We start from the raw sequence: 25,960 nt of genomic DNA on the forward strand, positions 1-25,960 counted from the left end.
GAGGGAGGGACAACATTTTAAATAGTGCTGCCTTGCCCAAAAGGAAGAGGGGGAGAGACTTCCAGCTGGCTATATCTCGTTTTAAGCGAAGCATTGGGGGAAGGAGGTTGTTTTGGTAGCGAAGTGCAGGATCTGAAGAGAGATATATTCCCAAGTATTTGTATCCCGTAGTACTAATCTGTATTGGACAGTCACTGGGCAGGGTGGGCAAGCCTCCCAGAAGGACGTATAGGTGGGATTTAGTCCAATTCATTATAAACCCAGAAAATCTGCTGAACACTGCTAAGATGTCCAAAACTGGAATTAGAGATTTTTTGGGGTGAGTTAAGTAGAGTAAAATATCATCTGCATATAGCAAGATGCTGTCCTCCCATGTATGAGACAAACGCATACCACAAATGACTGGGTCTCGGCGGATCCACGCCGCCAGGGTTTCCAAAGCAAGAGCAAATAGCAAAGGGGAGAGCGGGCACCCCTGACGAGTACCCCGACTTAGGGCAAATGTGTCTGATTTTTTATTATTCACCTCTACCTGTGCTAGCGGCTTCGAATACAGGAGGCGGACCCAATGAAGGAATTTCGAGGCGTAACCCAGTTTTCAAAGGAGAGCCATGCGGTAGGGCCACTCAATTATGTCAAATGCCATGGTGGCATCTATGAAGACAAGGACAGCCGGTTCAAGGATAGTGTTTACCCTTCCTAGGACCCCACGTACTCGACGCAAATTTAACGCTGTGTTACGATGCGGTATAAAACCGAACATGTCTGGGTGTGCCAGGTCTGAGATTATCTTTATTAGGTGATTAGATAAGACTTTGGCAAGAATCTTAGGCTCGGCATTAAGGAGGGAGTTCAGCCTAAAGGAGGCACAATCGTTTTGGGTTTGCTTTCCTTATGCATAGTTACTACGTTAGCTATGCGTTAGTCTATTGGCGGCTCACCTATTTCTCTGCTTTCTTCAAACATGTTCTTGAGATAAGGGGACAATTTGTTAGGGTTAAGTTTATAGAGTTTGATCGGAATGCCGTTAGGGCCAAGGGCTTTCTCTAAATTTAGTGACCTGATAGCCTACGCTATTTCATCTGTTGTCAAGGGGCTGTCCATTAATTGTTGGTCCACGCCGGACAGGGTAGGGAGAGCAATATCCCTTTACAATCCAGCAGAGTCGTCCTCGGTATAGGATGCAGTCGCAGTGTACATCCCAGGAAAATATTCCGCAAATTGATTAGCTATTTCCTGAGGGTCAGTAATATTAATGGCATTAGGGTGTGCAATACTGGGACCAATCGGTTAGCCCACTCATGCCTGTCGAGCCAGGCTATCAGTTTTCCGGCCTTATCCCTTAGGTCATAAATTCTCCCAAGCTTTTCCCTCCCCAGGGCTTTAGCAGTCCAGCAGAGTCGTCCTCGGTATAGGATGCAGTCGCAGTGTACATCCCACAAAAATGTTCCGCAAATTGATTAGCTATTTCCTGAGGGTCAGTAATATTAATGGCATTAGGATTGTGCAATACTGGGACCAATCAGTTAGCCCACTCATGTCTGTCGAGCCAGGCTATCAGTTTTACGGCCTTATCCCTTAGGTCATACATTCTCCCAAGCTTTCCCTCCCCAGGGCTTTAGCCCTCTCGGTCACCAGTGCCTTATATTCCTCCTGTTTAAGACGTAGCAGGTGTAGCTTTTCTGGTGTGGCCATTGTTTCTGTGTCTCTCCAGCCGATAAATCTCACCCTCTATACTTAACACTTCCCTTTGCTGTTTCTTCCTTTTCCCGAAATTAGGGATAGAGCTTACCCCCCAATAATTGTTTTGAAGGCTTCCCAGAGTATTTGGGAGGAGTCTACTGTGCCTGAATTTTCATTAAAATACGTGTTCATTGACTTAGTGAGCTCTTTACGGATTTTTGGGTTTCGCAAATACCACTGGTTAATGAGGACCACTCTGCTCGCTCTCACTTGATCCAGGAGTATATGTACCCACACTAGGGAGTGAGCCGATATCCCTCTAGCTAAGTGTCTGATTTCATGAATAAGGGAGAATTGGGGGCTAGGTATCAGTATATAGTCTGATCTTGACAGGCTGCAGTGAGCCCCAGAGTAGAAAGTATGTTGAATGCTATCAGGGTTGTAGGCAAGCCATACGTCCACCAGTCCCATGGCCTCCATAAAGTCTGGCAGCCATCTATTAGTAGGCCCTAACTCGCGTAGCGGGTGGCGATCCAGTACACCCGATCCCACAGAATTAAAATCCCCTCCCAGCAACAAAACTCCCTCTGGGAATGAAAGGAGAGTGGTTTCTTAGGTCCTGGAATGTCGTGGCTTGAAGGCCTGGCGGGACATAAACAGACACTAACCTTATGGTTCGCCCTCCCAGGACCTAGTGATACCTAAATAGAGGCCCCTATCATCGGTCCAAGTAGAATCTACGCTAAGGGGGAATGTATTTTGAACAAGATACCCACTCCTCTTGAATTATTTGTGAACCCAGCATGTGCCACAAGTTTATATCCCAACCTGCGCATAGCCTTACATGAACTTCCTATCAAGTGTGTCTCCTGAAGCAAAACAACGTCAGGGGCTTGTTTCCTGATATATTGAAGAACTATACAGCGCTTAACTTTGTCCCCAAGCCCGTTGACATTCCATCTCAGGATTCTGGCACTCTTATCCCACTGTGTAGACATCAAATCTAATGGAGAAACTAACAGCCTCAGTCATGCCAATTACAGTGCTTGTCGATGTAACAACAGGAACAAAAAACAAATACAACATCCCCTCCCAACGGCCCCCTCCCTGCTTCCCTGCCCACTGGACTTAAAACTACCCATTCTAAACTGGCAGAGTGCCTGTCGCCCCACTTCAATACTAAAAGTAGAAAGGCGGGATGCGTGGTGCCCCGCCGCCCCCTACCCGCCCCAAATGAAGAAGTTATATATTTCTGCGAGTGAGAAAGGAGTGTTATTGAGTGTTCTGGGTACTAGGTCTAGTACATCCCCGTTACAGGTCTCATGATGTTCTATCCAGTCCATCGGCTGCTACAGTCTAGTCCTGTGTGATGTTCGTACGGGTCCGGCATCTCCTGAGGTTCTACTTGTTCCAACCAAGCACTGGACCTCCTCCTCACAATGGCATTATCCTGGTCTCATGCTTTCCGGATCTCCAGCCAGTCAACAGCTACTTCTATGTGGTCAAAGAACCAAGCTCTCCCGTCTGCTTCCACGCAAAGTTTGGCAGGAAAAAGCATTATGTATTTGAGGCCTTTATCCCTGAGCATTCTCTTGACTCCTAGAAAGGATCTCCGTTGTTTCTGGACCATCTGAGTGAAAACTGGAAAAAAGGTGACTTCAGCATTCTCAATTTTGAGCGGTGGCCTGATCTGGCTTTTTGGAGTATTGTGTTGCGGTCTTCATAGTTGAGTATCCTGGCCAGGATAGGGCGTGGGGGGGCCCCAGGTTTTGACCGATCCCTTGGGACTCTATGAGCTCTTTCAATAACGAAGATGTTGCTTAGGCCTTTTGGTTTGAGATGTCGCAGAATGAGATCCTCCACGAACAGATCCACTAATTCTCCTTCCGCTTTTTTGGCAACTCCTAAAATACACACTATATTGAGTCTGAGGCGCCCTTCGTAATCGTCCAGTTTATTTTCTGCAAATTTGCGGAAAGATTGCAGCTCGGTAAAATCAGTCTGTGTTTGCGAGGCGTCCTCTACCAGGCTGGTAGTTTTTAGTTCCACTTGTTTAATTTGCTCATTGTTTTTGTTGAGATCTGCACAAATGATATTTACCTCTAAAGTTATAGTGTCCATTTTATGTTCGAGTGAGGTTTTTATGTCTGCGATAGCGGCTATAACGTCTTTCAGGGTGGGTTCTTTGCCCAGGTTCACATTATCCCCTGCTGCTTTATGTTTAGGTGAAGGGTCTGAGATGCCTTCTTTCGAGAATGCTTATTTTTCCAGTTCGTTGGACTGTACTGGTTGCCATTTTAGTTGCCTGTGGCGCCTTACTGTCCCGTTCAACGTGTTCCCCACTCTGGTCCCTGGTTGTGGAGATCCTGAAAAACTTGCTTGCACTGCAGATCTAGCATGGGTTCCACTCAGCACAGCTCCCCACCTAATCAACCCCTATCAAGGCTCCAATTACTGATACTGAAGTCTGGACCCCCGTGAGCCTCAGGGGGAACCCATTGTATATTCCTGCATCCGTTTGATATTCAAAGTGCGCTTCTTGAAGTAATCATGCCTTCCCCTGCGCTCACTGTCTCGTTTGGGGCAGAAGGAGGGAGGAGGGTGAGATGGGGGGGTCCCACCCACTGCGCTGCACTCAGGATGCTTCTCCAGCCAAATTTTCTGTGACAGGTGCTTCCCTCCCTGCACACCTCCCCCCGGTCTGTTGTATTAAAATTAGAAGTTCAGTTCTTCGCTGAGATTCACCATCTCACTGATGGGCTCCCTTCGCTGTTGTTCCAATAGATGTGTGGGTGGGATGGTGAGGAGCGATGCACCAGGAGCCGTGCTCAGTGCCCTGCCACCAATTTCACTACATACACCTCAGCTCTTCCTTACGCGAGGTCCTGACTTTCCATGACCTGCCGGCCGCGTTCCTCCGGCGGGAATATTTTGGCTCGGAATGCAGCCACAGGTCCTGTTTCTTCGGCAAAGGGGTCAATATACACTCCGGCTGCCAATTCTCGCCGCAGAGTAGTTGGATAATTGCCACGGATTTGTGGGGTAAATCTGAGGCTACGGAGCTCTAAAGAACAGCGGCCATTGAGCTACGCTGCATAGCCACGCCCCCCACTGTCCTTATATATCTGAACGGTTCTTGAACTTTGGGGCAAACATGTGTTGGTACACTCTCTATGACCTTGCGGAATGGGCAGGTGCAACTTGTTGTTTGAAACCAAATAGTAGGAATCAAATGTAATTTTTACTTGAACGTGCAGAGTGGAAAACAGCCCCAAGACCCAAGTAACCACAAGAGCAGGGCTTGCCTTTGCCTCAGCAGATTCTGTGGGATGCTTGCAGGGATTTACTGGAAAACTACACCAAGGGTCTAGAAACAGCAAGAGAAGTTAATCCATTGATGCACAGGATTTGGGGAACGCTTGCAGGGATACAATCGCAATAGAATTACAGGTGCAAGGGAAGCATTAGTTATGAGGGAGCGGTGAAGAACCAGTCTTAAGGATGCTGGGGAAACACTAGCCATGAGGAATGTTGGGGGTTCATCAGTCATGATGATGCTGGAGGAACACTATCATTGAGGGATGCTGGAGTACATCAGTCATGGGGATACTGGTGAAACACTATCCATGAGCGATGCAGGGCATCAGTTATATCATAGCGTGCTATAGGGCACCACAGGGATTAAGCAAAATGAGCCCAGTGCACTAGACCACTACGCATAGGACGCAAGCGTTGTTTGTGAAAGAGAGAGAGCAGGAGGGTCGTGAACAGATCTTGTTACACAAACGAACTGATGAGAAGACATTTAAGTCATGTTCCCATTGTATTTCAGCCCCCAACCTTATCTCGGTCTTCTGAAGAAGTGGATATTTTATTACAAATTTGGGATGCCGAAGGAAAGGATATCAATAAAGTGGCTAATTAAGGAATAGAAGTGGTGAGGGTGGTATTGTGTGGGAGTTGTTGATATGCTGTGTGGATTAATAATATGTATTTAGTATGAGGGAGGGAAGGGAAAAGGTAATTGAGCTTGTGCGAAGGGAAGGAAGGAATCTTTGTCAAGAAGTTGATGAACCCAATGCAAGTCTTTCTCAAGCCAGGATTTCCAAAAAACAGTTTTATTTTTCATTATAACATAATTATTATACCATATGAAGGAGTTAAGAAATTGTACTTTGACTGTATGATAGCAGATGAAAATAGGCATAAAAGTTTAAATGCATTTTTTAAAATAGGGAGGGACAAATATTCTCAAGAAAAAAAAGGATGAGGAAAAAAGTTCTCCAGATCTACCCCTAGGGGGAATGAGATATAATTGTCTTCAGAAAGAGAAAAGGAAGATTGTTTGCAAAAAATGCAGTATAATAAGAACAAAAGTCAGGAAAATTGACTCCCCCCATTTGTTTAGGATGCTTACATTTTATAAGGGTACTGAATATCTTTTGTTGTTTCACGAGAAGACTGAAAGAATAGAATAGATCTTTACCAAATAAATAAAATGAATAGGAATATTAGAAAGATAAAAGAGAAGTATAGAAACCAACATCATCTTAAGTGTATCTAAATGATCCCATCAAGATAAAAACAAAGGATTCCATCTGGAGGTGAGTGATGATAAAGTTGTGAGAGCCACTTTCATATTATTAGAAACCATCTATTTTGTTGAAGCAGTGAACCAAAGTCCTAGGTATTTGATTTAATCTTGATTCCGGTGGAAATGAGAAGAAATCAAAGCTGCATGAAAACAAAGTGGGAGCATTTCACACGTCTTCATTTAGTTTGTATCAGGAAAGAGAAGCAAAATGTGCGACTTCCATTAAAAAGGAGGCATGGAAAGTTTGTGAGTGTGGCATGAAAAGAAGAATATCATCTGCATACAGAAAGAATTGTAATTGTTTGACTCCATGTTGGAATCCATGAATATCCGAATTCATACAAATTTTAGACAAGAAGGGTTCAAGAGTGATAACAAACAATAAAGGAGAGAGGGGAGTAGCCTTGCCGAACACGTCAGAGAAATGAGAATTGTGGGTTTTATGTGTCCATTGGCAATAATTGAGACTTTGGGAGATGAATATAAAAGAGAAACTAAGTTAGTACATTGTGGACTGAAACCAAACCAGGAAAGAGGGGAGATAATATATGGCCAATTGATACAATCAAATGCCTTTTTTTGCCTCTAAAGTAATAGGCACCATCATATGCTTATAAGACTATGATTTACTGAAGTATTAAAAATAGTCTAGTGTAGTGAAGTTTGAGCCAAAATGATTTTGGTATTAATATGACTTGTACTTTTATGATCTGTATTTTAAATGGACCGAATAAAGAAATTGATGATGGTGATAATGAGTCTAGTGATATCAGAAATTTGTCATCCTTTAATGGAGCCATATTGTACCTGTCTAATTAATCTAGAGAGTAAAGGGGCAAGACTTTTAGCAAAGATTGTATAGTTCAAATTAACAAGGTAAATTGTTCTGTAATTATGTGCATATTTTGGCATCTTTATTTTCCTTGGGGATAAGACAGATTAAAGGCATCTTGAAAGGAACCTCTGGTAGAATTAGAGGATACAAAATATGTAAACAAACTATGTTCCTGATTTAGATCTTGGCGAACGGGTTACTCTGCCTCAACGATGACAGATATCCCGTCCACCGAAATATAAATCCCATTATGTCATATTTTCAAGCCTTATTAGGCCCTGGGGTCCCCATCCCCCAGGACCATTTTTTATTAAAGGAGAGGGGGACTATGTGGCCCTCCTCCTTGCTTTATTATGTCCATGGAGCCCCAACCCCCAGGGCCATTTTTTTTATTAAAGGAGAGTAGGGCCAGGTGGCTCCCCTCCCTGATCCTTGTTACGCCTTGGGGACCCCATCCCCCAATGTCACTACTGAAATTGAAAGGGAGGGGGGCTGCGCTGCTCCCCTCTCTGAGGCTTTTCAGGCCCCAGGGATACCATCCCCCAGGGCCCACACTTTTTAAGGTGAGAGCCCTAGTGCCCACCCAGGCCACCCACCATACACTTGTTGGAGTCTGCGGGGGTGCCAGGCTTCCCGCTGCCCCAGCCAGCTCCCTGCATGCTATGGGAGCTGCCATTGCTCATGCCTGCAGAGAGCAGTTACAAATGCTGCTCCCTCTGGGCAGGAACACTATTTTGATCTGTTTCAGGCATGGAAACAGGCCAAAAGTCTGCCCATAGAGGGCGGGAGCATTTTTTTAATCTCCCGCAGGCTGAGAGTAAACTTTGTGTTCGCAGTGGTGTGCACTTGCTGTGAATGCGATGAGTCTCTAGCTTGTGAAACAGGTCAATTGAGACAGTGTGATGGCACATTTCAATTATGAACAGAACTCATCACCTGTTCTATAGACATAATGAACAATTAGCTCACAGTATTCTGTATCTGAACTGAAAACAAATGCTGGGGATGTGTTTTTACCAGTTTTTTCATTTATAAAGGTCAATATAAAAAGGTGCAACCTTTTCCCTGATTTATTTTCTAAGCTTCCAAATAATTTCTCTTTGTTTGATAAATCTCCAAATGTTCAACTTACCTGTTCAATAAAAATCATCCTTCCCACCAAAAGTTGCCACACTGGATGGGGCCTATTACATGTTTAAAGATTAGTGGTCATTACGCAGCCTGGTAGACAAGCTTTCCTGTTCAAGGCAAGAAGCACTCAGGACCATTTCACTCAGATAAGCTATTTGTTAATGGAGCTTAACACTTGCTCGTAATAAATGTACTCTAAATCTCATTAGCAGCGAGACAGTGTGCTGTTAAGTAAGGACCTGCCACCTTGGCTGCTTTTTTAATGCATCATTAGGTCACGCGCGCAGCTACAGGGCAGAAGCCAGTGAACAGACACACTTGCTAAATGGAGCAGGCTCTGGTTTAATTTCCTCAGACTTGGAAAAGGTGGAATTCCACCATTTCCGTCCTGTAGAAAGTCTCTGATTACATTCATTTTGCTGCAATAACTTTTTTTGGTTCAGAATTTAGCATCACTTGTCCGTGCTTATTAGCATAATGGTTGTTTGTGGCCACACTATCACTTTATCAATTCGGTTTTCACAATGAGGATGACATTTGAAAATGTATTGGTCAAAGTGGTCTATTCACATTGTATTTGTGTTTAATATTGTTTAGAAGAGCCATATTGGATAGTGACAGGTGATGGAAGATTAGTGATGAATTCTGCTTCATATTGGATAATTAGAGTATGTTGTGGATCTTTGTGATATACAAAAAAGTGATGGGTGGAATGCTTGAATTATTTGCAGGCAGTCGTAATTACTCTGGGTTGCATTCCAGCCCATTGTTCGTTTGCCCATCATGCCACATCATATATGTGAGAATCAGCATCGATTCTAATCCAAAAAGTCCAGTCCAGCCAGAACTACCAGTCCTAGTCCTCTCTGAATGGGAACACAGGAAAGCCTAGGCTAGTTTGGGCCTAATTTCAACTCTTCAGTAGGGTAAATCTCTGTGGAGTATTATGTACATAGATACATGTGCTGAGCGGCATTTCTGTTTGTTTGTTCCAATGCGGTGTTTAGTTGTCTATTGTGCAGCTTTGTGTTTGGAGGCAGCTTTGCTCATTATGTGGCTTTGACTCCATTATATATGCATTTTTATTTAATAGGTTTTTTCAGGATGGGTCATGTGTGCTTTAGCAAGATATATAGATGTGTTGAGGAGGGAAATGCTTAGCCAAGTATTTGGATCGATGCCAAATGTAATGTATGTTGGTTGGTATCAATACAGTTGTATGTAAAGTGTACTGTTGATACATGGTAAAGTGGGAGTATTTAAAACAAAGGTGGATGTGTATATCGTAGGAAAACTCATAGCCAACTATATGGGTTGGAGCCGTTTTGTGAGTGCACTGGTGCCCAAAGTTGTGTCTACTGTGTATCTGGATTGGGGTAAGATATAAATATAACTTGAGATGGATGTGCTGTTGAGGTGACAAATGTTTAACCGACTGCTAAGTGTGGAGTCATGTTGTGTCCAGTGTGTTGCTTATAGTCGTGTCTAAAGTGTACTTTTGGTGCGGTTAAATATATTAGTGCAATTTGTTAGGTTCTGCCAATGAGGTGACAGCTGATAAGCCAACAATGGGCCCCCTGAAAGTTGCCTGATGCTGAATACTCAGGGGGGATACCATTCCTTTGTTTATATCTGTTTAGAGGCGGCAGACCCGAGAGCAGAGGACGGCCCGGGACCAGGGTTCGATTCCCGGCGCGGCAGGTTTCTGGACCAGGGTCAGCGGACTCGATAATTCTCTCGCCTCGGTGCCCACTCTGATCAGCGATCACACTCGGCAACTCTGGGCATTAGCTTGTCTCATCTTCACTAACGGCCCCACCAGACCGCCGGGGATGCCTGGTCTCACCCTGGAGATACCCATTAAGGGACCATCTCTCAGGGAAGCCAGGAAGGGTTTCGCAGCGGTCGAAGCGCCTTGGGACCCTCCGGGTAAGTAGTGCGCTATATAAATGCCTATACATTACATTACATTACACTATACATTTATTGCTTTTGTACTTTTTTTCCAATTCTAGAAATACCAAGAACACATTATACAGCAGCAATGACAATTGACAAGGATACATTATGTATTGGCAAGAACAATATTGACATCACAGGCTGAGTTGTTAGCTACATATTGCATGGGCCTAAAACGCCCCACACAGTAACTCTGAGGGGGTAACCAATACCAAAAACTATTGCTTACTACAGTAATCTGTTCGATTCCACACAAGAAAAAGGGCAGCTTATAGTCTTTCATCTTTAAATGCCTATTGGCGTTACTAAATGCATTTCACAATAAATTAGGCAGGTCTACTTCATTTGTGTTGTATTCCATATTCCATATCTATGGTTACTCTGTTTAGTTCTGAATAGCATTAGAATGTATTAAGGGTTCCAGCTGATGGTTGTGGGTCAGATGCTGGAAGACCTCCGATGTAGGTTGGCGTGTTGAGCTGATGCTGTTTGCTTCTGGAGAATAAAAGATATAGAAACCCACTCAACTATCTAATGGATTTATTCACAAGAGCTACACTACAATTGGCGACGATTGGGAGCTCCAGTATTTTACAGCTCTTCCTGAATCCACTTGGGACTTAATTGATTCTACCGGAGTGCGGTATCCTGAGATTCCCTAGCTGAACTGTGCAGAAATTAAGTGGACACACTAGCGCAAGGCTGACGTGTTAGTGGCAGGTCGTATTCATTATTTTTCTCTTCTATTACTAATAAGTCTTCTTGGTGGGACCTCTTTCCAACCGTCACTTCACGAGTGCACTTGTCCTACCTGCACGCGCAGCTAGAATCCTCCTTTTCCAGCATTCTGCTGCTTGCCGGCCATTCTCCTCGTTCTCAAGTTCCAGCGTCCTCACGTAGGAGTGACGCAAGGTCACGCAACGTGCCGCCATTTTGAGCTGGTACCAAAATTACTTTATTCATTGTGCAGTGTAAACGACTTACCGCGCACCTTTACTTCTTGAAGTCGGTGACGCGCACACCCATTATTTCTATTGAAATCAAATTTGTGTGCTCATTCTTCATTACAAGGTCTGTGGCATGCACACCTTCCTTATGCCAAGGTCAGTGATGTGCACACTTGTTTCATCTAAAATCTAAGTTGCATGCACCTTGTATATATTCTACAATAGGTGACGCACACACTGTCATCAATTTAAATCTGTGAAACGCACACCGGAGCACATAGTAATTTATTTCTTTATTCTCGTGACTTATGTATAAACTTGGTTATGCACACAGCTGTTGCTAAGATACGCGCATAACTTATTGTGCAATTCTAAATAGTATTCTTCTGGCATTTTTATTTAATATACAATGTGTGTTACTTCTATTTATGTACAGCATAATTTACTGTTCCTTAACATTTTTTCTTTTTATTCAGCACATAAGTAAACTCATCCATAGGGTCTGCATACGTACTCAAATTAGTATAGTTTTCGCTGTCATAATGCAAAATTTGACTTGCCCGCCACATTTTTTACCACAACAAGGTATCGCTAAAACCAAATGAAAGCAATGGTTTAAGGGTTGTGCCAGTTATATATTAGCCTTAGATGGGGCAAATTTTTGATCTGGTTAGGAAACTGGCTCTTCTTTATAACAATCTTGGTTCTGAAGGCAGTGCGTTTTTGATCATCTTCCACTAGCCACGAAACTGATTAAACTGATTGGGATGCTTACAAAGAAACAGTGTGCAGACTTGCCAACTATTTTATTGATGAGACTAGTGTTGTAATGGAGAAGCATACGTTTTACACCAGACGTCAATTTGAGTTTGAGTCCATAGACAATTTGTTAGCTGAATTGAGAGTCTTGATTGCTACGTGTGAATTTGATGGCAACATTGATTCTTATTTAAGAGACCAACTAATTGTTAATTGCTATAACAAAAAAGTACAGAAAGACTAACTTGTTGTAGAAATCCCTCTTTGAGTGAAACTCTTGAATTAGCTAGAGGTATCGAAAGATCAGTTGTAGCACAAAAATTAAATAAAGCCAAAACTGATGCCGTAACTGAATCAGTTAATGCTTTAAGCACCAAACCTTAATTTAATCATAAAAAGTCAAGAGACACATCAAAAGACACTAAGAAGCAGAATGTTTGTTACAGATCAGGATCCCTTTCACATTTAGCTAAGGCTAAGAATTGTCCTGCTCTTGGTCAACTCTGCATTAATTGTAAAAAGCATGGTCATTTCACATGAATGTGTAATAAGAATCCTCACAAAGTAAGCACACTTGAAAATATTGAGGACCTTTCAGAGAATAATATTTGCACCGTTAAAAGCTTTAAAAATATTGTACTCAATTGATTCTGATGTGATTGATGGTGGTCCGTTGTGCAATGTTACCATTGGTGATGTTGAAATTCAGGTAACTGTAGACTCTGGCTCTCCAGTTCGTTTTCTTTCTGATGTTTAATTTTATAAACATTGGAATTCTATGCAATTATCCCCATCAGATATTCGCGCCATTTATTTTGGAGGTCACAATATTGATATGCTTGATTTCTTTCTCAACAATGTTAAATTCAAAGTTCGTGTAATTTTCACTAAAGTGTATGTGGCAAAAAAAGTTATAACATCCTAGGATGGAAAGATCAAGGGAAGTTTGGCATGGTAATAAGACCAGGTACTTCATGTCCCATCTCTTTAGTGGATATACCAGAAATTCCTTCTCTGCAAGAACTCCTTGTTAAACATGATTCATTATTCAAAGACAAATTGGGTCTTGTGCGGAATTTTGAACATAAAATTATTTTGAAGAAGAATGCTATTCCCATCATCCACAAAGTAAGGAATGTTCCACTAAGTATTAGAGATCAATTAAAAAAACACATGGACAATCTATGTGCACATAAGGTCATCGAACCAACCGATTCATCAGAGTTGATTTCTCCGATTGTCGTCACGAAGAAAAAGGCTAGAAAGGACATCAGACTTTGAATTGATTTAAGATCATTGAACAAGAAAATATTAATTGATTGCTTTCCATTACCCAAAATTCAAGAGATGTTAGCACAATTGGGCAGTGCCAAAGTTTTTTCAGGCCTGGATTTAAAATCCGCTTACCATCAGTAGAACTTACTGAAGATTCCCGCTCTCTCGCGGCTTTTAATACCCCTTTTGGTGCTTTTAGATTTTTGAGAATGCCGTTTGGTCTAGCATCGGCGGCTTCTGTTTTTCAAAAATTATTGTATAAATTGTTTGGGGATTGCAATAATGTTGCTTACCAAGACAACATTTTGGTGTTTTCTAAAAATAATGAAGAGCATCTTGAGACTTTGTCTAATGTGTTACAGATTTTAGAATCAAATGGTTTTACAGTTAAAAAAGAGAAGTGCAAGTTTTTAGTTAAAGAGATTGATTATCTTGGTCATCACATTTCTGACAATGGTATCACACCTAAATCTGACCTAGTCAAAGACATTGTTGAAAGTCCCTCTCCCGAGAATAAAGATCAATTAAGATCTTTTCTTGGGCTATGTGAATACTATTCACGATTCATTGATAGTTTTGCCCTTCAAATTTTTATTTTTTATTTATTTTAGCGATTTCTAAAGCGCCTGGTGACCCAAGGGCATCCCCGCGCTATGTAACTTGAAATCCTATTGAGAGGGAAGGCGGCCGAAGGGTGTTATTTGGGAAACAGATGGGTCTTAAGTTTTTTGCGGAAAGCAAGGTAGTTGGATTCCAGTCTGAGGGCGCGAGGGAGTGCGTTCCAGCCCTTAGCCGCCTGAACGGAGAATTGTCGACCTCCTGTGCGGGCTTTTTTGAATCTGGGGATGCAGACTAGATTCTCATTTTGAGATCGTAGTGATCTGGTTGCTGTATAAGGTGTGATCATTTTACTGAGGATCGCTGGACCAGATCCGTTGTAGAGCTTGTGTGTTGTACACATTGCTTTAAAGTGCACCCTTTGGCGCACGGGGAGCCAATGCAGGGTTTTGAGGGCTGGCTTGGCGGATATTCTGGAGGGGGTGTTGGTAATCATGCGTGCTGCCGCGTTCTGTGTCCGCTGGAGTTTCGTGATGGTAGCCTCGGGGGCTCCCAGATAGACCAGATTGCTGTAGTCCAGACGGGACAACACTAGACCCTGGATAAGGAGCTTTCTGGACATAGGTGGGAGTAAGGGCAGGATTTTACGGGTCGTGCGCATGAGTCCAAAACAAATGGAACCTTTAAGAAAACTTCTAAGGATGGGTGAACAGTTTACCTGGATGGAGACTGAATCTGCAGCGTTTAGCAATTTAAAAAGTCTTATTAGTAAAGCTCCTGCTCGTCACCCTTTCATAGATGATGTACAATCGATTGTCACATTTGATGCTAGTGGAGTTGGATTAGGTGGTGTTCTTTCCCAATTAATAGATAGTGTTGAACATATGGTGGGTTTTGCCTCTAGGTCTAGATCACAAACAGAACATCACTAAAGCACTATAGAAAGGGAGTCTTTAGCCTGTGTCTGAGCCACCAAGCATTTTGAAACATTCCTTTGGGGCAGATGATTTGTCTTGTTCGCTGACCATAAACCTCTTGTTTTCTTGTTATCTTGAAAAGATCATGACAAGGTCAGTCCCAGATTGGTGAGACTGCTTTCCAGAATGTTTGAATTCAATTTTTTAATCAAACACATTCCAGGTGGGAAAAATGCTCATGTCAGTTTTTTTTATCCAGGTGTCCTTTAAATGCGGAATTTTACACTTATTCTATTGATGATCCTGAATGTGTTATTGACATGGTTGATGGTTTAGTGGTGTTGAATGGAGCAATCAACAACTCTGAATAGTTGGATTGTGCTAAATGTGATCATTTACAGATTGTAATTAAAAGACATATTATTAATGGCTGGCCTGAAGAAAGAAACTTAGAGGAAGGTTTATGCTAGTTTTACAAAGTAAAAGATGGTCTCACTATTGAAAATGATTTTGTTAAGAAGGGAAATTTGTTAATTCCTCCTGGAACGCTCAAATTAAGATTGTTAGATTTTGCTCACCAAGGTCATCTTGGTATGACCGGCACCAAAAGGCATTTGTGTCTTTAATATTGGTGGCCAGGAATGGATGTTGATGTGGAGAACTTTGTGGGATGATGTGTTAGTTGTTCTGAGGCCGATAAATCTTTGAAATTTCGCAACACTCCCGTTTATCCGGTTGAATTCCCCAAGGGCCCTTGGGAAACGTTAGGGATGGACTTTATTGGTCCAATGTATAATCTAAAAAATGACATGAAATTTGCACCAGTCATTGTTGACTATTTCTCCAAGTGGGTAGAGTGTAAGTTTTGACCTGAACCTACCACTTCGACAGTGATTAGTATGCTTAATGATTTGTTTTGTAGAGATGGAATTCCTAAATATCTTGTGTCAGATAATGGTGTCCAATTTAAATCTCATTTAATGCAAAACTGTTTAACCAATATGGGCATCAAACACTTAACTGTGGCTCTCAATAGCCCCCAAGGAAATGGCATGGTGGAGAGAGTAAATAGGATGTTGAAACAAACTATTCAGTTAGCTTCCATTCAGGGGGAGTCTGTTCTTGAAGCTGTCCAAGAAAGGTATGGAGTTACCATAATACTCCACACTCCTCAACGAGTATGCCTCCTTTTGTTCTTCTTAAAGGGCGTTTTTGTTCTTCTAAACTCAGTCCCAATTGGGTTTTAGATCAGACTAAATGTTCTGACAAGATTCCTGATATCAAACAGATATGTGATTCTGTGGGAAGAGCTCAATTTAAAATGAAACAAGTGAATGATATCAAAAAGAAAGTGAAAGTTGTACAACTATTGCAGTCAGTGATTTTATCAAAGTTAAAAGACCAGCTGGAAATAAGAGTCTTAAGTCTAAATTTTATCTTATGACTCATATTATTAAAATTTCCAAGCATGCAGTTTTGGTTGAAAATGGTAAATGGTGGAGTAAGAGGAATGTGGTTCTTGTTAAAAACAATGTTCATGAAAATAAGGTAATTGAGACACCTTGTAATTATTCTGGTTTATCGCTACCAGGTAGTTCTTCTTACAGTTATTCCAATGAATTGCTTATTCACCAATCGGGTGGTGGTGACGCCACATTTTCACATGAAAATTGTTTTGATTCCAATGTTGCAATTTTGTGGTTACTAATGATAATAATCCTTGTGGGGTAGCAATTTCTTCTAGGGAGAGTAAAAGAAGATTACGTGCTACCTACTATCTGAATGATTACGTGTTGCAATAAGGGTATTTGTTTTCCTTTTGCAGGCCAATTTTATTTTATTTGTTTTGTTTTTGTTCTTGGTGTTAGAGGGGAAGATGTGTTGTATTCCATATTCCATATCTATGGTTACTCTGTTTCATTCTAAATAGCATTAGACTGTATTAAGGGTTCCTGCTGACGGTTGTTGGTCAGTTGCTGGAAGACCTCCGATGTAGGCTGGCATGTTGAGTTAATGCTGTATACTTCTGGAGAATAAAAGATAAGTATGGGCGGAAAATTTGTTCTGCTCGTGGAATTTGCAGAATTTCTGCGATTTTGCGATCCGCGAATCGCGCGAAATCGTAGCAAAATCCACGAATTCGCGAGCTGGAAGAATTTTGCTCAGGAAGCACTTACAGGGTTACAGCAGGTGCCCAAGTTGAAGCTAATTTCTTTGTAACCATTTACAAAATGGTTACAAAGAAATTAACTTCAACTTGGTCACCTGCTGTAACCCTGTAAGTGCTTCCTGAGCGGCGCCTCGTTGCCTACTTGCAACTATTCTCCGACCCTGCTCTGACCCTCGAAGCAGGGTCTGAGAATAGTTACAAGTAGACAACGAGGCTCTGTGAACAGGAAGCACTTACAGATATAGATAAAGCAGGCGCCCGAGTTGAAGGTCAAATTCAGTAACTCCTTAATCAGCCCCAAAAAATTGTGCGCTTTGGCTGGGCAGGTCTGCTTTCTCCCCATATCTACAGTCAAACATTAGCTATGATGCTTGAAGGAGGCCTTTGCATCCTTGACTTTCACGAGTGCAATCCCCGTGCAGTTCCTGTAACCAGTAGCTTCTTTCTCCCCATCTGCTGCTCTGATCAGTGCCTGACCTTTTAGACACACAAGAGGCATGTGAATTCGCAAAGAAGCCCCCCCCCCGTTTGCCCCCCCACACACACTAGCGGTGTGCACAGTCTTCCCGCCCTTTACCCACTATGATGGACAGCTCACTCGAGGGACCCCGGCGCCCTTCGGCGCGATGGCAAAGTTGATCAGCCCCAAAAAATTGTGCGCTTTGTCGAGGCTGGGCAGGTGTGCTTTCTCCCCATATCTACAGTCGAAAATTAGCTATGATGCTTGAAGGAGGCCTTTGCATCCTTGACTTTCACGAGTGCAATCCCCGTGCAGTTCCTGTAACCAGTAGCTTCTTTCTCCCCATCTGCTGCTCTGATCGGTGCCTGATCTTTTATACACCCAAGAGGCATGTGAACTCGCAAGGAAGCCCCCCAGCCCCCCCCACACACTGGCGGTGTGCACCGTTTTCCCTCCCTTTACCCACTATGATGGACAGCTCACTCAAGGGACCCCGGCGCCCTTCGGCGCGATGGCAAAGATAATCAGCCCCAACAAATTGTGCGCTTTGTCAAGGCTGGGCAGGTGTGCTTTCTCCCCATATCTACAGTCGAAAATTAGCTATAGTGCTTGATGGAGGCCTTTGCATCCTTGACTTTCACGAGTGCAATCCCCGTGCAGTTCCTGTAACCAGTAGCTTCTTTCTCCCCATCTGCTGCTCTAATCGGTGCCTGACCTTTTATACACACAAGAGACATGTGAACTTGCAAAGAAGCCCCCCGTTTGCCCCCCACACACTAGCGGTGTGCCACCGTCTTCCCACCCTTTACACACTATGATGGACAGCTCACTCGAGGGTCCACGGCGCCCTTCAGTGCAATGGCAAAGTTATACACACATGGTCACTGGAGGCAACTCTTCTGGTCCTACGCAGCTGTAGTGCAGGAAAAGCACTATACATTTACCCAAAGAGGTAGCACTTACCCATTAGCCAGTAGAAAGTACTCCAGTTAAGTATGGTGCAAAATCGCAAATAAATCTGCGATTTCGCTGGGAAATTCGCAAATTCGCGGATTTGTTTGCGAATTTGCGAACCGCTGATTCGCAAAATTCGTCCATACTTAATAAAAGATATAGACACCTACTCAACTATCTCCTGGACTTATTCACAAGAGCTACACTACAATTTGTCATAATTTTTGACACCAAACAGATTAGACGAATGGCATATGATATAATTTTTCAGCAGAATCAATCAGGTCCATAGCTTGTATTGTTGGTTTGTCACCACAACCAACTCTTTCCTAATGAATTTTCCGTAAGCTTACCCACAAGGCAACCCTCAAACATACAGTCAGAAAAATATAAATATTCACAAATTTACAGATAGTGAAACAATATTCAACTCCCCCTAAGAGGAAATAATAAGTATTATCAAAGTGCATATCTTATGCATTTAGGGTTTATAAAAGGGGGAAAACAACACTTGTCTACTACATTAATCTGTCAAAATCCATGTAATGCAATATCTGTCTAAACCCTTTAACACTCCACCATTAAAGACTATTCATGTTAACATACATTTTTACAATGAATAAGTCAGGTCTACATAGATTATCGTAATTTGTATAATAAAAATGATAGACCTGTGGCATCTGATAGAACATTTTCTAATAAACCAATTAGGTCTATTACCTTTCGCACCAGATGGTCTCCACATCCTAAGCAAGTCTGCTGTGATCGGCATAATCTTTAATCATAAAATTACAGCTATGTGTAAAAATATACAACCCTTCCTAAACCAGCATAAAAGGCTTCTCACATCCAAATTTTACACCTGGAGGGTTTTTCACATGGTTTAGCCAACACCAAAACCCTTGCCTACTACAACAATCTCTGAGATTCCCTGCAAATAGTACCTGCCTACAATCCTGATCCAAGTATAATAACAATTCACCCTTCACAGCTCATTGGTTTTTAATGTATGCTTTTCTCAATAAAAGAGCAAGGACTGCTGCCTCTCATAATGAACATCACTATAGTCTTGATCAATGGCTTACCACCATAACCAGCTCAGTCCTGATGTGTTGAGTTTGAGCTTTCCCACAAGGCAAAAAATTGCTATACAAGTATTCTTTTCCAGCAGAAGCACACAAGGTATGTTCAATCAAAATCTGTACTCAAGAAAAACAAGATTTGTGTGGAGCTAAAACCTCTCCCTCAATAGAACTTCTTAAGGCCCTTTTTAGGTTGATTATATAAAGTATGACAATCGCTGCTCTGTCAAAAGGAACATGGCCTCCTGTGGCCCCCTGCTTTCCCTTACATCCCCCATCGGCAAAAGAAAAAGCCTGTTCAACATTTATCATCTGATACAAATAGGTGCTGAATGTTTGCTGATTCACCCCAAAGGATGAGAAACATGGGAATTGGATTTGGTATTTCCAGGTATGCACCTAATTGCCCAGTCTGGGGAAAATACCTCACATTCCCTGTTATTTCATGCCGAGATACCACGCAATATTGTTAGTTCATGTCCTGATTATTCCCAAAAGAGATAATGGGGAACTCGTAATTGGGCCGTATATAGTTTGGAGCTCCGCTGTGCACTTTGTGGAACAAGGGGTTCTGTCAAATGAGTACTGTTGGTGTGATATACATGTTCTGCCTACTGATATCTCTTTATTTGTTCAAAAATTGCCTTCCCCTGGCTACAGTTCTACGTATACTTCATCAAATAAATGCACAACAAACATGGAATTATTTAGAGAGGTTTGTAATTTCAGAACCATATCTCGTCTGGTACATTCAAATGATACAAAACGGCCTTTGAGAATGTTAAATGAAGATGTTCATGTCTTTGCTCCTACTTCCATGAATATCAAGGCACATCAAGCACACAGTACGGTAAGGTGAATTGGAAAGTTAATGACTTGCTATATAGTTCCTCATTGGTCTCAGAGAATTAAAATGTGAGATTTGAAATTAAAAGAGTACACACCTTCAGTCTATACCCATCTCTAGAGCTAACTCCTAAACAAAACCTGTCCTAGTTAAGTGCTCGCTTGTGCATCCTCATTATGCTTGCTCTATAGAAACTGCATTTAAGGAATGTGTCTCATATTCTAACAGCAAAAGTGAAAGGGAGCGTGCTCTCGCCCCCGAAACAATCGCACAGCTAATGATGCCATCGTGGCAATAATGTGTTCATTCATGATATTGAAAAATTATCAGTGTACTCATAGTATTCCATAGTTTCTCATTGCATTTTCCAAATTTGAGTTCAAATCCACACACGGAGTGTTCATGCCATTTCCCAAACTTCTAATGTTCTGACTGTGTCCGTCCAGACCTCTTGAAAGAACATGACTGAAGCATAATTCAATTCAGGCAGCGTTTATTCCAAAACAAACCCAATGCATTTCGTGCATCATTGCACTTCTTCAGGGGTCACTGTAATTAATCATAGAAACACGCAATTACCAATTGTGAACTTCGCTATGATTTGCTATCTTATAAATCTATGCCAATTGTTAAAATATACCATTGTTTGTCCAAAAATTAAATATTTCATTAGTAAAAAATTACATTGTACTGGTAAAACGACAAATTTCACATTGGGCCACAGCTTTCCATTCAGTATCTGAGTTCCCCCATCTGTACATAACATCTCTGTATTCCCTATTTGGCAACCTGCGACCTGCCCTATTTTTTTTAACAGTATCCCGCCGATTTTTAACCTTGTATTTTCACCTCCTTTCCACCATCTATTTGCTTACTACTCACTCTACATTGCTATATTTAACGATTTCACGTTTGTCTTCCCTCATTATGTTACACCTCAATCTCGTACTCAATCTTTACCCTTCCATAACACTGTGACTAGCAATTTAGTCCATATCTGCCGTATACTGATAAAAACCTGCCATTCTCGCTGCTGCTTCCGGTCCCTCGCTTACACGTCCCACAATCCCTCTCTTACTTAGCCTGTGTTTCAAAGCACCCCATTGGCCCACTGATTCAAATCTGCCGCCAACCTCGCGTTCCACTTAATTATTCAGGTGCATTTTCTGCTAAAAAAACTCTGTTGCCCATGATGCAATTCGATTAGGCTCAACCGGCATATGTGAGTAACATTGCTGTGATCCGATAGTAAATCACAATGTGAAACCGCATATTTAACATAAATTTTTGACTTTCGTTCCATGAATATTACAAAATCATTTCTAATCGTTTTAAACACTGTCTATAATGAACCACGATGTTAATCCTTGTGTGTGGACTCATACGTTATTTCCAGTCTCTGTCTTTTAATCCTTCTTTACCGGCGGGTGCAATCCTGATGCTGGGCATCAATTACATAACATCACATTAGGGACAGGATGCACACCTCGTTTCTCATTTTTAGCATAACTGTTCAGTATTATTCATTGAATGCGTGCAGATTGAGTATAGTGCCATGCCCACACAGCACTGAGGTAAACAACAAAATTGAAAGGGAGCGTGCTCTCGCCCCCGAAACAATCGCACAGCTAATGATGCCATCGTGGCAATAATGTGTTCATTCATGATATTGAAAAATTATCAGTGTACTCATAGTATTCCAAAGTTTCTCATTGCATTTTCCAAATTTGAGTTCAAATCCACACACGGAGTGTTCATGCCATTTCCCAAACTTCTAATGTTCTGACTGTGTCCGTCCAGACCTCTTGAAAGAACATGACTGAAGCATAATTCAATTCAGGCAGCGTTTATTCCAAAACAAACCCAATGCATTTCGTGCATCATTGCACTTCTTCAGGGGTCACTGTAATTAATCATAGAAACACGCAATTACCAATTGTGAACTTCGCTATGATTTGCTATCTCATAAATCTATGCCAATTGTTAAAATATACCATTGTTTGTCCAAAAATTAAATATTTCATTAGTAAAAAATTACATTGTACTGGTAAAACGACAAATTTCACATTGGGCCACAGCTTCCCATTCAGTATCTGAGTTCCCCCATCTGTACATAACATCTCTGTATTCCCTATTTGGCAACCTGCGACCTGCCCTATTTTTTTTAACAGTATCCCGCCGATTTTTAACCTTGTATTTTCACCTCCTTTCCACCATCTATTTGCTTACTACTCACTCTACATTGCTATATTTAACGATTTCACGTTTGTCTTCCCTCATTATGTTTACCTCAGTGCTGTGTGGGCATGGCACTATACTCAATCTGCACGCATTCAATGAATAATACTGAACAGTTATGCTAAAAATGAGAAACGAGGTGTGCATCCTGTCCCTAATGTGATGTCATATTCTAACAGTACATGTCTGGTGTTTTTCTAAAATTACTTATATGTATAATCAGTTGTAATATTTTATTTATGGCACAAGGACACCAGCCCTTAAACCTAAAAATAAATATTGTTTACTCATCCTTTTTATTAAGTTGGGTCAAATGTTTCAGTGGCTCATAGCAAAACATCTTGCACTTTCTTCAGACCTTGGGCTCACTAATTACTCTCCAAAGTTAATGGAAATGATAAAAGTGGGTGGTGCTATGGCACAGTACCTCATCATGACCTCATTGGAGACATAGATTATAGCGTAAACTCTGTGTCCTGTCAGTGCAGAGCTACCAGATATGCACCAGTTATCGATATACTTAACCACATTGGTTGTCCACATGTTCCTGTGCAGCTATATTGCAGTTGCATATTTACCAGGACAAGGTGCCTAGGTTACCTTGTTGGCCTCAGTGCTATTCTATTTTATAACTATTTTGATTTGTTATTGCTGTGTCGCTATCTCAATTGTTTACATGAGGAAATTCATCATAAGCATGAGACATGGTCAATTTCACTTTTGTGTATGCAATTTGCATGATTTAAATGGAATTTGAGATAATTATTAGCCACTTCATTGTATTTTTTTTATTTTATTCTTGAGTTATTGCTTTTTTAAAATATTGTAAACTGTTTTAGGGTATTCAAAATTGTAAGATACTTTTATGTTCATTATCTTCATTTTTACTCTAATGCGGATCTTGGTAAATATATTTTAAATCATATGAACAACACATGCTGAGTTGCAGTTATTATGTTTCAGTAAGCGACATAGTGAATTTAACAACAGATCCATATTTCTGTTGGTTTAGTATGTTAGCACAAATCATGTCCTCTTCAGGGTTGGGGGTCCCATGTGTCACAGAGTGGTCTATTTCTCTGTGGCTACAAGTGGAGCCAGGTAGATAGAGGCTATGGGTCTCATTTAGAGTTCAGCAGTTTCGAGCCAATAATCAAAAATTGGCAGATGTCCTTTCTGTTAGACTCTTTGTTCCCCGACGTGAGTCAAAGGTGGGGTACCAACTTTGTTTTCTAAGGTGAAGCCTCAGTTGGCTCTGCTATCAGAAATCTTCTGCAACAGTGCAGCTGGTGCAGGACTGCCACTACCATTGCATCGGAAGGCTCACCCTGTTTACAGCACATCAACACAGGGCGTGGATTGGTGCCACTTCAAGGTGGTTGGAATGTGAGGAGCTCTGTAAGTGGTCGAGGGAAAATATCAGACAGATTTTATTAAACACAAGACAAACCACTACTTAACTGCCATGCAAAGTTGTGGGAACCTTACATCTTCCTACAGGCTTGTTTTTCTAAATGCGCGCATGATTTATATTCCTCAAATAAGGCGGGCGCACTGACGGAGATGTCGCGCCCACCATTTTGAATTCTATTTTTTAATTCTATTTGTGTTTCCACTGTCACACAGTTAACAAACTTCTAAAATCAAAGCTGCACAAATTACTTCTTTTCCAAATCTTCTACAAATGTGCTCAAAGTATACAGCAATGTATTTCTGGTCAGCATTGTGACTTTTTTCACTCAAGTTCTAGTCATTGCTTTACCATGAACAAATTGCAAAGTCTACCTGTCTTTTCCAACACTGCCCTTAAAATATTCCCTACTTTGCCTTATTGGAAGAACCTAAGGATTGAGGCTGCTACTATCTAATACAATTAGCACTTAATATAATGTCTCTGTTAATACTGCCAATTCGTTTTAAGTGCTCGAAAAAACATGGAAGGCACTGGTCAAGATTCAGCTTCGTCATCCACTGCGTCATCTAGTGGAAATGTCACAACTAATCTTTAAAATGGCTTACAAACAAAGCTCAAATACGACTCAGGCTACTAAACAATTAGAAAAAGACCCTCCATCTCCCATCAAATCCTCTAAAGTTATTTCAATTGAGCTCTTGCTTGAGGAAATCCGTGCTCCTAAACCACATATGGATGAAACAAATAATACATTGCAAATTTTTAATGAAAATTATTCTCTTTTGGATAACAGGGTTATTCATGTAGAGCAAAGAGTTACTGACCTTGAGGATACCATTCTGACTTTTCAACTCTAAAATGTAAAGTGTCACAACTGAGAAAGCATGCTGAGGACTTAGAAATTCAAAATAGAAGAACCAACCGACATTTTTATGGCCTGCGGAATCCTTTCAGTCCATTCTCCCTAAGATTTTAGATCTTCCAGCTTTCCCATTATTGAATATACAGCGAGCGTATAATTGGGTCACTCTCAACAGCATCCTTCATCATCATAAAAGCCGAGAGGAGTCATCCTCTACTTCCTAGAATACATTGAGCTTCTTCAAGTTATCAGAGCTACTAATGCCAAAGGGTAATTTCTTGGTCTGGATCTCAGCTTGAATGTAAGATTTGAAGTTTCTATCCATGCCTGTTTAAGGTAACTTATAAGAACAAAGGCATGACATATGAGGATCCCATGGTATTGCAATGTTTTATAGATAATTGTAGAGAAGAGATGGATATCCCAAAAATGTCTTGAATTTGACTTACACTGTTCACTGTGGCTACTTTGAGATAACTCATGATAATGTAGTCAGATGTTACTGTTAATGTAATATATTCATCTTTTCCTTTCCTCACTGTGTGAACAGTCCTGTTAATTTTTGTATTTTTATCTTCTCATTTCAGGTACTGTTTGACATGCACTGTGAAAATTGTGTCATTATTGTTTTATGTGGTCGGGTTTTCCCCTTGTCAGCTGTGCTGAGGTTCCAGTCACGTCATCTCCTTTATGTGATGTCACCACCCTCAACTGTTTGTGGGTTTTATAGGTATGTTCTTTTAGTAATTATTTCTTCTATGTTAGCTGTCTCTATCCTATCTCTATCCTTATCTGATCTCTCTCTTCTCTTTTTTCCTTCTTACTCCCTACTTGTTATACAATTGTTTAATCTTTTCCTTTTGATTTTTTTCACCTTCTTATCTTACTGCTCACACATGCCTTTATTTTGCCTTTCTGTTTCAGGTAAAGGTGAATGTTCAATTACGCTGTGCTATATCAAAAGTTATATATCATACTAAATGGAAATTTTTCATGTTCTTATTTATATTCTTTCTGTTCCTTTGTTCTGCCGCCAATTTTATTGTTATCATTCTTACTTATTTAAATGCAAATTACGTATATAATGTTAACTTTATAGAATCTGCTAAGGTCAGTTTAAATTGTTGTTTATAACTTTACATGTAATCGCATGGAATGTTAAAGAGTTAAATTGACCAATTAAGTGACAAAAAGTGCTAACACATTTAGCCAAATTAAATGCAGTTGTTGCTTTATTACAAGAAATGCATGTTGTTGATAAAGAAGTAAGAAAAC

General features: G+C 41.2%; 1 protein-coding gene across 1 annotated transcript in view; it reads left to right on the plus strand.

Annotated features, from left to right (window-relative positions):
- HTR1E (5-hydroxytryptamine receptor 1E) overlaps positions 1 to 25,960 on the plus strand; it is a 1,214,090-nt gene that overhangs the window by 755,076 nt on the left and 433,054 nt on the right. The window contains exon 3 of the mRNA XM_086925235.1: positions 25,273 to 25,415. The gene's annotated coding sequence lies outside the window, so the exon portion shown is untranslated. The remainder of the gene's footprint in view (positions 1 to 25,272; positions 25,416 to 25,960) is intronic.

The sequence above is a fragment of the Lissotriton vulgaris genome, chromosome 6, assembly GCF_964263255.1.
Source record: "Lissotriton vulgaris chromosome 6, aLisVul1.2, whole genome shotgun sequence".
Taxonomy (NCBI): domain Eukaryota; kingdom Metazoa; phylum Chordata; class Amphibia; order Caudata; family Salamandridae; genus Lissotriton; species Lissotriton vulgaris.